The sequence below is a fragment of the Benincasa hispida genome, chromosome 12 (genome assembly GCF_009727055.1).
Source record: "Benincasa hispida cultivar B227 chromosome 12, ASM972705v1, whole genome shotgun sequence".
NCBI lineage: Eukaryota > Viridiplantae > Streptophyta > Magnoliopsida > Cucurbitales > Cucurbitaceae > Benincasa > Benincasa hispida.
In genome coordinates this window covers 33,859,257-33,875,163 of record NC_052360.1, presented here as the reverse complement: position 1 = coordinate 33,875,163, position 15,907 = coordinate 33,859,257, and positions in this window count along the sequence as shown.

Sequence of the window (15,907 nt, the reverse complement as noted above, 5' to 3'; positions counted from 1 at the left end):
CAGAAGTTGAGTTTCATCACTCATTTTGATAAAGTTACAAGATAAGAAAGAAGCAGTAGAGAGATGAAGCTATTTGTAGAACCAATATTTTTCTACTAGAAAAATCAGCAATCCAAGTATACACAACAAACATCAAAACTATTTAATTCTCTAGTATTTTCAAAAGTGTCGAGGACAAACTAATCTACCATAAGATGATGTTGTTTAGGAAGTACAAGAGAACTCGCCTGTAAAATGAATCATATGCAGAAATATTTTCGAGAGTTGTGATCATCTTGGTCCGGAGAGCTTCACGGCCGAAAGAATGTGATATACTTCTTTGTAAAAAGTAAGAGCCTACCTAAAACCAAATTATTAGTTTAGGCTAATTTATTCTAAACTTCTGCAATAAATAGCTATTATCAATAAAAGTTGCTTACTTGGTTATGTTTTGTAGTGAAATAGTTCCATGCATAAAGTTTTGATCTTTATATAGAGATCATTTCATAACAAAGATTTGGAAGACCTTAATTAATCATTAATGAAGCAAATTAGTTGTTTGATTTGGATTGATCCTACTGTACTTTCAAGCTACTCCATTGTGGGAGAAGAGTTCAGTTGTACTGCTCACTTTTTCTCTTTTCAAACATTGGCAACTCGTTAAGCAACCATCCAGAAAGCATAAATAATTATATATAAATAAATCAAATGGCAAAAGAAAACTATTTTTCAGCTGAAAAAACCTGTCTTTCTTCTTCAATTTTCAGTGTTTTATTAACCTTCACCATGCAGACACTCACCAGCAACAACATTTTCCAGCAGCTGCTTCATGTTTATGGTGGGATTTGTGTGCATTTGGATGAGAAACACCTCATGCTTGAGAAAAGTGGGGAAACCCACTAAATCCCCAATTTTCAAAAAATTTAATTTCCATTTTTAATTAATTCTAAATTAATTAAAACAAAATTTAATTAATTCATAATTAATCAAATTATGAATTTCAAAATCCAATTTCTCATATTGAATTGAAATTGGAAATTAATTTGATTTTAATTATTTAATTAATTTAATATCAAATATTAAATTAATTATACACTTATTTTAGACATGAATCCTATTCATGTAATTGATATTTAAATATTATAACTCTCCAATTTTGTTTAATTTCAACAAATTAAATATTAATTATATCAAATATAATTATACAAATCCTAATTTGAATTTGAACTTATTAAATTCAAACCCTAATTTCAATTTGAACATTTTCAAATTGAAATTTAAATTGAATAATTCAAATTGATATCATTCCAAATTCACTCAATTAATTAATTCAAGGTTTTCATGTTTTACGAGCTAGTAGAGGGACCTTATGGACCTACAGATCACGAGCTCCAATGATCTAAATTAATTGGTTAAAGCTCTTTTGACCAAATTAATCAGTATTCGTTAACCATCAGGTCACACCATTACAGCCCAATGGTTGCACTCTTCTCATTGTAGATGTATTTGTATCCACATGATATAACCATAACTAGTAAGTCGACCCTTCACAGGTTGTTCGTAATAACGACTGGGTCAATATGTTGTTTTACCCCCGATATTACGTCTTGTTCCTTAAATTCCTACTGATCCTCTAATGAACAATTGGTTTATGATCCAATCACTAAACTGGATCCCTCTCGGGCCATGAGAGGGTGAGGCCCCTTGTCCAAGACCTGAATTCAGTACTTAAGAGAACAACCTTTCTCCTATCCCTAAATCTACTAGGCGTGAATTCCTTATTGCACCCTATGTCCCCAGATATCTACCCGGTCTTACCCCTGAAAGGGAGGCTTATTAAGCTGGCGCTGTTGAGCTAACCATCACCTATGCAAATCTAAGGATAATCCTGAATAAACAGGAGTTCATAGTTAACTCAGAATTAAGATCGAAGTGGAATAGTCAGTCTTAAACAGTAAACAACGTTATAAAGTAAGAGTGACTTACTTCTTGGTCCGATCTTATGCAAACTCATTGCATAGGACGCCCACACTCCTCATGTCAATACATGAACAAATCAAGATCACTTCGTTTGTAGCTCATTTACAACAACTTGTAACCGCTACAAAGTAGGCCTCATCTAATGGTGTTACTAGAATAAGGCACCCAATCTTATTTGTATACTATAGACCATTTTGGCTATTTACTCGAACTTGATCCATCTTTATGAAGTTCAAGTATTCATGTAATAGCCATAGATCTTAATTTATTAGATTTTGACTGTATGAATGCAATTTAAAGATTCAATAACAACTTTATTGAAGAAATGTTGAATAACATCTTTATTGATAATAGAACGTGTTTAACTTTATAAACTGCGAGTTTTAAGACACACAACCCAACAGAAATATATCTGTAGTGCGAAGAGTGCAATTGTCGGTCTTTAGTGGAGTGACCGACAGTTAATAGATGTTGAATAATTTAATTAAAGAAGTTTAATTAATTGTTTAAATACCATTGGAGCTTCAATCTAAAGGTCCATATGGCCCCTTTTGTAGCTCAACAGAGATTATTGAGAATTAATTTTGGATTAATTTGAATTGTTCAAATTAACTGACTGAATTAATTATATATGATATAATTAATTAAATTAATTATATGTGATATATTAATATAATGTATTCGATACATTATAATGTAAAGTTTATTTTGAGAGAAATTAAATATTTTAACATGATTCAAATACTAATTATATAGATGTGATTCATATAATTAAACTTAGTATAAATGTGATTTATACTAAATACCATGAATGACCGAGAGAAATAAAAATTATAGGTTATATTGTATTTGATATATAAAACTATAGGTTATGTGTTATATTTGATATAATATATAGTTGTATATATATACAATAAGTTAGTTATTATATATATGTATTTATATATTTATATTTAATTTAATTTTGAATTAAATTAATTGAGAGAGTTAATAACTCTCTCCCTATTTTTCTCCCTAACAATCATGTGGCAAAGTGAATGGGAGTGGTTTTGATTTTTTCATCTTCTTCACAACAGAGAGTATTTCTCTACGATTTTCTCTTAAATAACTCCCAAGTACACAGAGAAGAAAAAAAAGTTTTTCTTCTTCATCTCTCAAATTCCTCCTCCCTCTTCCAAAAGAAGCAAAGCTCACACCTCCTGCCAATTATCTACCTAAAAGAAAGGCTCTGCTTGGCGGTGGCCATTTGGGTTTTTAGAGATTGAAGTGTTCGTGACAGATCGGGGAGGGATTTCACGAAGAAGTTGTTCTTCAAAGGTAAGTGGTATTTCTTCCCTAATTTCCTCTTTTTCAAAAGCATATTGTAAAATTTATGGCTTTGCATAATTGTATGTTCTGTAAATATTTATTTTGTGAAAATCGAAATTGGGACAATCCCGCTTCTGCATTCGAACTTCACGGTTCCTTCAATTGGTATCAAAGCGGCATTCTTGGTCCCAATTTTTCTTTTATTTTTCCAGAATGAATTTACAATTTATGGTGGTGGGTTTCATTCTGTATTTTTTTTCATGTTGATGATGAATGGTTGAATGTGGTTTGTAATTCATGGATAATTTCAAGATTGGTCTGTTAGATCTACAACTTTAATTTTACAAATTTGATTTGTAAGAACCCTTTGTTTTTGGCATTAATTGCAATTGTATAAATGTTATTTTATTTCATTACTTTAGTATTTATGTATGTCAAGTAATGAAATGGAAATTGCATGAAATATGATAGTACTATAGATAATTTTATAAATGTTGTAATTTTATTAAGTATGTCATCTAATGCAAAGTATGGTTCTAATTTGTTTCATTTACTTTATAATTGTTATAATTAAACGAAATTAGAAATTAAAATCAATAATTCAGAATTGCATGCAAACTTAGGTTCAAATCATTTTTAAAATAGTTTTAAAATATGATTCACATACACTTAAGATCACAAAATTTCTAATGAGATTAGAAATTAGTTTAATATTTTTAATCAATTTAATAAGATTAAATTAGTTTTAATAAAAGATTAAAATTGTAGCAAACGTATCTATAAGAGACCTTTGTCTAAGACTACTTCTGTCTAGGCTGGGGTATTTAAGTTGATGGAAATGGAACACCCTTACCTGGGAATTGATCTGAAAGGTGAATTAGATAGATTTGCTACAAGCATGCAATTGTTTATTAAAGTTTGTTAAAATGTTTAATGAACATAAATCAAATTTGTTTAACTATCCAAAGTAACTGCTACTGTTAGGTAAACTTAAACATTCACTTAATAAAAATAATTAGCCATATTTTTTCTAAGTTAAATAAACCCTAGGTTTTTAAAATACTTAGTGGAGGAAAAAGATGTATACAATATGTCAATTTTTCACACATATTTCTCCCTTAATGTTCACATTGTGAGACTCATACTTGGTCTTGAGGCGTCCTGGGAGCGTCTCCTTTCAGATGACGTTTGCATGGGTCAATATCAAGGTGAATGGAGAGAGTATAGTAAGTGGTAGAGGGATGTGTATCAACATGTCCTACAGTCTCCTTCATTAGTTTGCAATGTTAGATCTTCTTGCACGACCTCGAGGCACCTTAGGAGCGTCCCCCTTTGGATGGTTTGTGCATTAGGTCAATATCAAGGTAAACTTTAGAAATGGATAACATCGCTTTAGTTTTCACCCCAATCGGTTTTTCCCTTCGGTTGACTCATTGGGGCGGAACTCTAGGGTTTAAAATGAAGGGTCACAATTACGAGAAATTGTTAAGCTAATTAATGATTTCTTAACCAAATCAGTGATGACTAATTGTTATAGGAATAAAAGTTATTCTGGTGTAATAATTGGTTGAGAGTGTCTCAGTTCAGTGAAGGATAACTTACTACCCTTTGGTGGATTTTGTCCTAAAACACTGAAACATCATTGCAAAAATTAGATGTTAAATGTGGTTCATTTAGTTTTTGCTAAAATTTGATTGGATGTTTTAGAGTTATGCTAAAATCTAATGTAGATCAATTTGTTTCTTTTCAGCAAAAACGTCAAATTGTATATATATTTTTTTTTTGTTATTTGCCTTTACTTGTTTAACCAGTTTTAATTATACAATTAGAAAGATTCGATTAAAACTTTTTTTTCATGGTTAATGACCTCAACATTGTCTTGACTAAGGATTGTCCTCAAGTCCTAACTCTTGATGCAACAAGAAATGTTCATGATGCATATGAAATGTGGACGAAGGCTACTGATAAAGTCCGAGTTTACATTTTGGCAAGCATACCTGATGCCTTAGCCAAATAATTTGAGAGCATGGTCACTGCACATCGGATCATGCAATCAATACAAGAATAGTATAAGCGAAAGTTCTCACAATTCAAACAAAGTGGGGTTGATGACGACGAAACTAGTTGTTAAGATTGGTGTCCTAAAGCTCTCATGTATTCTCGTAGTTTGTAAACATTGTATAAACAAATTGTTACTAATAAAATAATTGTTATTTTATGAGCATTTACTCAATCCAATAAACTAATATCCTAAGTTATTTTATGTAATTTAAACATGTATGTAGAGACATAGGAGTGGATCATATTTAAATGATAACCTAAACGGTCTGTAGTAGATGGATAAGGTTAGGTACCATATCCTAGTGACACTAACGATACGACCCGCTTTGTAGATTGTACAAATGTTGTAAAGTGCTACAAATGATCTGATCTTGATCATACATGTGGAGACATGTGAGCGGGGGTATCCTATACAAAGAGTTTGTATAAGCCCAGACCACGAAATGACTAGTCTCATTATATAACGTCGTTAATAGTAGAGATTTACATTTCACCAAGATGACCATAGGTGACTTGACCTGAATCTTGAGTGACTGTGAAAAGTCTATGAGGCGGTCCTTTGATTTGCATGGGTGAGAGTGACCAGATCGCCGACTCAATATGCCTACCATTTTGGGGATTCGTCTGATTGGGGAGTTGGGAACACAACTATACATGACGGAATTCACTCCTTCCTTGATGTCGGGGTAAGTAGATAAATTGCTCCTTTAAGGGTTGATTCTAGGTCTTGAACAATGTGGCCACACTCTCTCTTGACCCGAGAGGGATTTGGTCATAGTTGGACTATGACTTATTGTTCATTAGAGGGATCAGTGGTACTTAAGGAGTTAGATGTAACTATAGGGGTAAAACAGTAATTTTGGCCCAGTTGTACTTACGAGCAATTTGTGAAGGGTCATCGTACTATTGACTAGTTATATCCGGTAGACACAGAAATATATTTGTAGTTTATTTTATTAAACAATTTGTTATTATTAAAATAATTTTTATTTTATGAACATATACTTAATCCAATAAACAAAGATCCTAGGTTATTTTATGTAATTTAAATATGTATGTAGAGACAAATAGGTGAATCATGTTTAAATGATAACCTAAATGGCCTGTAGTAGATGGATAAAACTAGATATCTTATCCTAGTAACACTATGAATACGACCCGCTTTGTAGATGTTATAAGTGTTGTAAAGTGCTACAAATGACCTGATCTTGATCATTCATATGGAGACATGTGAAGAGTTTGTATAAGACTAGACCACAAAATAATTAGTTTTATTATATAACGCCATTAATAGTAGAGACTTACCTTTCACCAGGATGTCCATAGGTGACATGACCTGAATCATGAGTGAGTTATGAACTCCTACCTATGAAGGCGGTCCTTTGATTTACATGGGTGAAAGTGGCCAGATCGTCGACTCAATGTGCCTGCCATTTTGTAGATTCATCTGATTGGGGAGCTGAAAATAAAGCTACACAAGATGAAATTCACTCTTTCCCTCATGCGCAGGGTAAGTAGTAAATTGCTCCCTTAAAGGCTGATTTCGGGGCTTAAATAATGTGGGCAGACCCTCTCTTGGTCCGAGAGAGATTTGGTCATAGTTGGACTATGACTTATTGTTCATTAGAGGGATTATGACTTATTGTTCAATCATCTACATTTTTACAGCGAATTCATGGTGATATATATGGATTTATTAACCCACCAAGTGAACCATTTAGATCTTTTATAGTATTATTAGACATATCCAGTAGATGGTCACACATGTGCTTATCATAAAGTCGAAATATTTCATTTGCAAGATTACTTTCTCAAATAATTAAGTTAAAAGTACAATTTCCTGACTATACAATTAAGACCATTCATTTTGATAATGCTGGTGAATTTACATCCTAATTTTTTTATTATTGTATGTCAATTAGGATAAGTGTTGAATATCCTGTAGCTCATGTCATACACAAAATGGTTTAGTAGAATCATTCATAAAACGTTTGCGGTTAATTGCTAGACCATTGTTTGTGAGAGCTAAGCTTCTTACATCTATATGGGAACATGCTATTTTGCATGCAGTATCACTTGTATGCATTAGGCTAGAATCTTATCGTAAGAATTCGCCATTATAATTAGCTTATGGCCATCAGCCAAATATTTCCAATTTGAGAATTTCAAGATGTGCAGTATATGTTCCAATTGCTCCACCACAACATACTAAGATGGGTCCCCAAAGGAGATTAGGAATATATATTAGATATGATTCCCCCATCAATTATTAAATATCTTAAACCCCTGACAGGTGATGTATTTATAACACAATTTTCTTATTGTCATTTTAATGAGACAAATTTTCCAACATTAGGGGAAAAATTAGGAAGTTGAAAAAAGAAGTTACATGGAATGCATTGTTATTGTCTCATTTATATCCCGTACATATCAGTGTGAACTTGAAGTTCAAAAGATAATTCATTTGCAAAATATAGCAAATCAGTTATCAAATGCATTTATAGATGCAAAGAAAGTAACTAAATCACATATACCAACTACAAATGTTCCATCGAAAATTAATATCCCAACACAGCAAGTTGTCACTAATGAGTCTGGAACACACTAGAAGCGGATAGACCAGTGGGTTCCAAAGATAAAAATTCTCGAAAAAGAAAAATAGTTAATAGTAAAAAAAGACTTGGTTAAGGATGTAAATATCTATGAAGAAATCTTTAATATGACTAATGAGGAAGGTGAAATACCTAAAGATAATAATGAGATTTCAATAAACTATGTCATGATAGGAAAAAGATGGAATCAAACTCATGTAAACATTTTTGCGTATAATGTTGTTCTTGATATTATACCTGAAAATGAAGATTTGTAATCAAAATCTGTTGAAGAATGTCGACATAAAAAAGATTGGCTTTAATGAAAAAAATCAATCGAGGCAGAATTAAACTCACTTTCAAAACCAGTAGTCCGACGGTGTCAAATCTGTGAGATACAAATAGGTATTTGTGAGAAGAAGAAACAAAAATAATGTGGTCACAAGATATAAAGCAAAACTAGTTGTACAAGATTTCTCACAAATACTTGGTATTGATTATGAGGAGACGTATTCTCCGGTGGCAGATGCAATTACATTAAGATATTTATTGGTCTGATTGTGTATGAAAATCTGGATATGCATCTTATGGATGTAGTCACAACATATTTATTTGGATCTCTTGATAATGATATTTATATGAAAATCTCAGAAGGATTTAAGGTACCTAAAACATATATGTCAAATTCTCGGGAATTGTATTCAATAAAGTTATAGAGATTGGATTAAAACAATTAGGACGAATGTGATATAATCGCCTGAGGGGATATTTGTTGAAAGAATGATATCAAAATAATCGAATATATCCATGTGTTCTTATAAAGAAATCACAGTCAGGATTTACTATTATAACTATATATGTTGATGTTTTAAATATAATTGGAACTTCTGAAGAGCTTTCAAATGCAATAGAATATCTTAAGAAAGAATTTGAGATGAAAGATCTTGGAAAAACAAAATTTCATCTTTGCTTACAAATTGAACATTTAGCAGATGGAATATTTGTTCATCAATCAACTTATACAAGAAATTTTTTTGAAAATGTTCTATATGGACAAAGCACATCTATTGAACATTCCAATGGAAGTTCGTTCCCTAGATGTGAAGAAGGATATACTTCGACCTTGAGACGATAATGAAGAACTTTTTTGTCCTGAAGTACCATATCCTAGTACAATTGGTCCACTTATGTATCTTGCTAATAATATAAGATCAAATATTGTATTTTCAGTAAATTTATTAGCAAGATATAGTTCTTCTTCAACAAAAAGACATTGGAACGAAATTAAGAATATACTCAGTTATCTTCGATGAATGATTGTTATGAGTTTGTTTTACTTAAATAAATCAAATTTTTATCTAGTTGGTTATGCAGATTCTGGATGTGTATCTGATCCACACAAAGTAAGACCTCAAACAGATTATCTATTCATATGTGGAGGAACTGTTGTATCGTGGCTGTTAAGAAAGCATACCATAATGGCCACTTCCTCAAATCATGTTGAAATTCTTGCAATTTACGAGGCTAGTCGAGAATGTGTATGACTAAGATCAATGACTCAGTACATTTGTGAAACATGTGGTTTGTCTTCTAATAAAAATTTTCCAACAATATTACATGAAGACAACACAACATGCATATCTCAAATTAAAGGAGGACATATTAAATGAAATAAAACAAAGCATAATTTACCAAAGCTTTTCTTTACTCGTGATTAGAGTTAGCAAAAATCCCTACGAGGTCGGGTCCCCACCCCAATCGGGGCGGGGAATCCCCTGTTTGACCGGAATGGGGGTCAAATTGGGAATAAAAAATGGATCCCCGATTGGGGACAAGGTGAGGAGTATCCTCGCCCCGTTCTCGTCCCCGACCTTGCCCTGAATATTTTTAATAATAATAACAATCCTCGATCCCGACTCCAACTCCCTAAAATGGGGAATGAGGTGGGGATGGGGATGGAAGTGCATCCCCGGCCCCATCCCGCCCCGTTGCCAACCCTACTTTTGATCTTGAAGAAAATGACAATATCATTGTACAATAAATTTGTTCGAAAGATAATCTTGCATACTTATTTACAAAGACATTACCTAACACAATATTTGAAAAACTGGTGCACAATATTGGAATGCGACAATTCAGAGATCTCAAGTGATGTTTCCATGAGGGGGAGTAAATATACTTTTTAAGAGTATAAATTAATGACATATGCACTTTTTTCCCTTTACTAGAATTTTTTTCCTATTGGATTTTTTCCTAGTAAGATTTTAACAAGTCGTATTTCATATATATAATTGGCATCTAAGAGAGAGTATTATAAATATCATGATAATAGATGTCCAATAGATGCTCATGCTTAGTGTCCATTGTCCATGTGTCATAACCCCATTTTCCAAAGTGTTGTCCATGTGTCTCAACATTATACATTATTAATGTTCATGTAATCCACTTCCTACTTGCCAAATTACCTTTAAATAGTGGCATTTGGTAGATTTTGGAATAACACATTAGACAAATTCCATGAAAATTGGAGAAAGTGGAGAATTTAGAGAAATTTCTTATTTTATATTTTGCTAATTTATTTTATTTATATATTATGTTTAATTTATTTTAATAATATATTTTATTGGTATCTGTGTTTCCATTGTACTTCTTAAATTCACAACACATGATAAATTAATTAATAATATATTAAAACATTAAAATTTGATTAGAAATTAACTAGTTAATCGTTTATTTCTCTACCCCTGTTTATTTTCCAAGAAAAATAGTCTCCAAGAAGGATAATGAAATCTCATAGTCAATGGAATATTTTATCCTTAGATAATTAATAATTATTCAAGTTTGAAAAAGTAAACATGCATGAAACCAACATGATTTTTTTTTTCTTTACACACTTTATTTATATGATTCCCAAAATCCAAATCTAAATATGTGAATTATTCACCCCTAATTTTCTTACTAAATTTATTATCGATTAATTTTTAATGTTGTGTTAAAAAATATGTACATCAACTAACATTAAGGATAAATCAATCTCTCCATTATAGAATAGAAAAAACGACGAGATATAACTAAAATATCAACAAACAAATCATTAATATTAAACTATTTCAATAAAAATATATTTAAACTTTTTAAAAATATTGAAATACTCTCTTGTTAAATTTAAATTTATTTTTAAAAATGTTGGCCTTTATAATTTCTTTTTTAAAAAAATATCTTTTGGTCCTTATGTTATGAGGGAGTTTAGTTTTCATTTGGTTCTTAATTTTTAAAATGTCACACTTTTATCCTTAATTTTGAGTTCGATTTCCACTTAGTCCCTATGTTTCAAAAGGTTACATTTTTATCCTTGTGTTTTGAGTTTTGAGTTTTGTTCTTATTGATTCTTAGATTTCAATGTTTTACACTTTTATCCCTAAGTTTTTATTGATTTCACTTTTAGTCTTTGATATTATCTTTTATTTAATTAATTAAAAATAATAAAAAATAATTACAATATGAAAATTTTTAACTTTGATGGAACCATAGTAAAAATTAAAATAATTATAATTAATTTAATTCTCTTACATTAATTAATTAATAAACATTAAGACCATGAACCAAAAAGTGAGTTTTTAGTTAAACATAAAGGACAAAAATGTAAATCTCATAGAGTAAGTTTTTAGTGAAAAATAAAGGATAAAAATGTAAATCTCAAAGTCTATGGACAACGTAAAAACAAAACTTAAAAAATAAAGGATAAAAATATAACATTTTGAAACGAAATAAATATATGAAATGGTTGTTTTTAAATATAGAAAAATAAACCAAAATATTTACTAGATATAGCAAAATTTTTGAACTATCAAGATAGACGCTGATAGACACTGATAGACTTATATCAATGTCTATCAATTTCACTGATAGAAGTCTACCAGTGTCTATCAGTGTCTATCATTGATAGTTCTAAAACTTTACTATATTTTGTAAATATTTTCAACATTTTTACCATTTAAATTAATTTCCCTATAAGAAAATTAAACTCAAAACTTAAGAGTTAAAAGTATAACATTTTTAATCTTGAAATCAAATGATAACTAGACTCAAAATTTAAAGATTAAAAAAAAAAATACATCTTTTCCATTTTCTTTTCTTGGAATATTAGCACTTTTTGATATCTTCATGGACATTTTTTTGTTAAATAGAAAATTTAGTCCTTATGATTCGAAGAAAGTTAAAATTTAGTTCTTATGATTTGATAAAATCTTAAGAATTAATCCCTACCGTAGCGAGTATTTTACGAATCCAACAAAGCTATTTCCTTAGATTTTCAATTAGAACAAATTGAATATAGACACAATTTAATTTGGATTAAAACTAAAATACATCCCAAAATAAATATATGTATAGAAAATAGTATACAAATCAAATCCAATGAAAATATATTTCTTAATATGAGGATTTCATCTAAACATAAGACTTAAATTTTAATTATAATTAACTAAATTCTATCTTTCTTCAAATTATATTGATCAAATTTACAATTTGACCACATTTTTTTTGTTACAATAAAAGATAAAAATTTGAACCATAGATCTCATAGTAATTAACACATCGAGCTAGGTTCACTTTGACTATTTCTATTTAACATTATAGTCCACACGACCTTTACTTTACATTTAGATATAAATAACTTGGGGGTTTTTGTACAGAAGGCACCTTTTTAGGGGCCAAATGAAATTTGGTCCAAGATTCAAATTTGCTCAAAAAATGGTCTTCTCCAACCACGTATAAAAGTACCATCTTGTCTCCAAACCGCGTGCGAGGGCCTAGCGCTCAAACGAATTCTCGTTACTTCCTCTCGCTCCTCATTCATTCCTTTCGCTTCTTCCTCTCATTCGTTATCAAGCACAGTTGCACTTTTTGTTTCCTTGATTTTTTTTCTTTCGTTTGAATTCTACCTCTAGCTTCTTCCTTATCAATTTTGTATTTTTTTCAAGTTTTTTTTTCTTCATTCGAATTCTCACTCTCGCTTCTTTCTTTCATTTTGATTTACGCTCCAACTTCCATCTTTAATTCTAGAAGAAGAAGACGACAACATAAATAAAAGAAATCGTAAATAATGAGGATGACTATGGAAATTCCATTGAAGTGAGTAGGTAGTGGGAGTGAAGGAGAGGAATGGATCAAAATCCATAAGAAACACGAAAAGGAAAAGAAAATAAAAGTTAGAAGGTGAAATGTAGGGAAAAAAAAAAGAAATGGAAGAAGAAACACAAAAAAAAAAGGAAAAGAAAAAGAAAAAGAAAATAAATGCAAAAAAAACAAGTTGCAAAAGGAAGAAGAAGAATGATGCATTTGGAGTTAAACTAATAATTTCTTAATGTTATGTTGTTATTATTATTATTATATTAATATTACATTTAAATTTCAAATTTGATTATTTATTAGAAAAGATAATCAATATGTTTAAATTGAATATTTAAATTTAGATTATATATGTGAATAATTTGATTTATATTTATTTCTTTCTAAAAAAAATTAATTAATTTTTTTAGGTCAAAATTTGAGTAATTTATCTTTGAATTCAATTTTCATGTAACACTAACCATAATAACCAATATAATTACAATTTGCTCCTATTAGTGATTTAACTTAATTGACTTTTTATATAAAAAAAAAATAACTGAAAAAAATTTCCTGCGAGAATCCGATCTCCGTGGAGAATTTCATGGGATGGGAAATGAAATGGGAAGCTAGGATGGAGATGAGGATGGGGAATGACATCTCAGGCCTCACCCCGTCCCTTGGACATCTCTAATTCCAATACATTTTTTCTATCTTTTCTTGCTTGTTTCTCACTTTTTTTCTACTACTTATTGGGCATTTTCTTTTATTTTCTTGTGTATCCTCTCCCCTTAATTTCTTTCTTAATCTACATCCTTAATGTGTATTCTCCTCACTTTTTATAAGCAATTGGTGAGCCTTAAATCAGTTTAGAGTGAATTGAGAAAATGGAGGAGAGAAGTGGGGGAGAAGGAGAGAAATGGGGAAGAAGGAAGAATGGAAAAAAGGAAGAAACTAGAAGGGTGTTTCCATCGCATATATTATTTCATGGATAGATATTAAATATATGAGATTTAAATGTCTAAAGTTAACTATTTGTGTTAAATTCAATAATCTTAATTAAATGTAAGAGATCAATTAAATTTAATATTGATTAATTTATTGTTATGTTGATTAATTATTTAATTAATAAAATAAAAAATAAATAAGCACTTTTTAATTAAACATATTTAAATTAATTACTAAAAATAATTTAATTATTTAGAATATTGATATTTAATAATAATAATTTATATTAAATAGTTAAAATAACACAAAATATTAATGGTAAAGATATTAGTTGAAATCTTTTAAGTCTAAATAATATTTTTATATTTAATAATTAATAAAAAATTTACTGTTCATCTCCTAGACATAAAAATCACATACTTTTATAGCGTATTAAAAAACTCATGTCAAATGGGTTTAAAGTTCACTGAATAATAATATCTTAGGTTTTAAAAAGTGAAATTTGAAACAAAAAAGGTATTAAATGTCTGTCTAAAAAGAAAACATGTGAAACAAATAGGGCCTAAAGAATTTTTTTTATTAGACCTTTTAAAATAAATTTTTGTTAAAAAACAAAAATAAACATAGCTTAAAAGTCGAGCCGCACCAAATATGGTGTCTATATCAATTCATTTGAGCTCCTGTATATGGGTCCTCTACAATTACTGTCGCATTTTGGCGTCAAAAGGATGTAAGTAAAGAGTCAAATTTGGAGAAAATGTGAATCTTGAGCCAAATTTCGAACATACCCATAAAAATGGACTATCCGTATAGTCTTTCTCTGGGTGGGTAATAAAAATAAGATATTTTTACATAAAAGACCTTAAGAATAGGCACATATTACGTTAATATCTTGAACTTTTCATTTTTTTTAAATAACCTAGTGACTTTCTTATTTTCACTAATATCAGTGGCTATTTACAATTTAGTCCCCACTTAAGTCATATATATATATATATATATATATATATTTATGTGTTTTTCTCTCCCCATGCATATTCTCTCTCCCTCATGCATACTCTCTCCCATGCATATTTTGTCTCCCCATGCATATATTCTCTCTCCCTCAATAATATATTTTATATATTCTCTCCCCATAATTCACACCAATTTCTTTCTCTTCCCTCTCTTTTCTCCTTCCGATGATGTGAGTTGTAGGTAGTAGATGACGACGTCGGATGAATTGATGGCTCGACACGAGGTGATACGAACGACTTGGGACAAATCGATGGCCTAGATAGCGTGGGGCCAATTGACGGTGATAGGTTGAGCAAATTCGGTTGACAACACGACAGCACAAGAAAATCTGGATCTGAAGAAGAAGAGATGAAATGGAGGGTTATGTATTATAAACCCCCATATGAAGATGAACTTTATTTTTTTTCCTTTTTTTTAATATATACTGTGATATATATGTATTTTTTTTTTAGCTTTTGCAGTAAATTTGATATATACGTGGTATATGTATTTGATATAAACGAGTGTTTTTTTAGACTTCTTGTATTATAATATATATATATATGTGGTGTAAATGAAATTTATGAAGATTTGTATACTGTAGTATATTTCATACATTGGTTTATACTATGATATATGTCAATCTTTAATTTATAAATTGTAGTATATTTCATATATTGTTTAGAATATTTTCAAATACCTAACAAAATATTCCAAGGTATATTTAAAATAATCATGAATTCGTCAAAATGTTCCAAGGTATATTTAAAGTAACAATTAATCGGTAAAGAAAAACTCAATAAATTGATATGTACAAATAAACAACGAAATATATTACATGTATAAGTGAACAAACAATGAAATATTTCACATAATAACAAAATTCAATATGAAAAACAAAATGGAAAATAAAATCATACTAAATGTATTTTTAT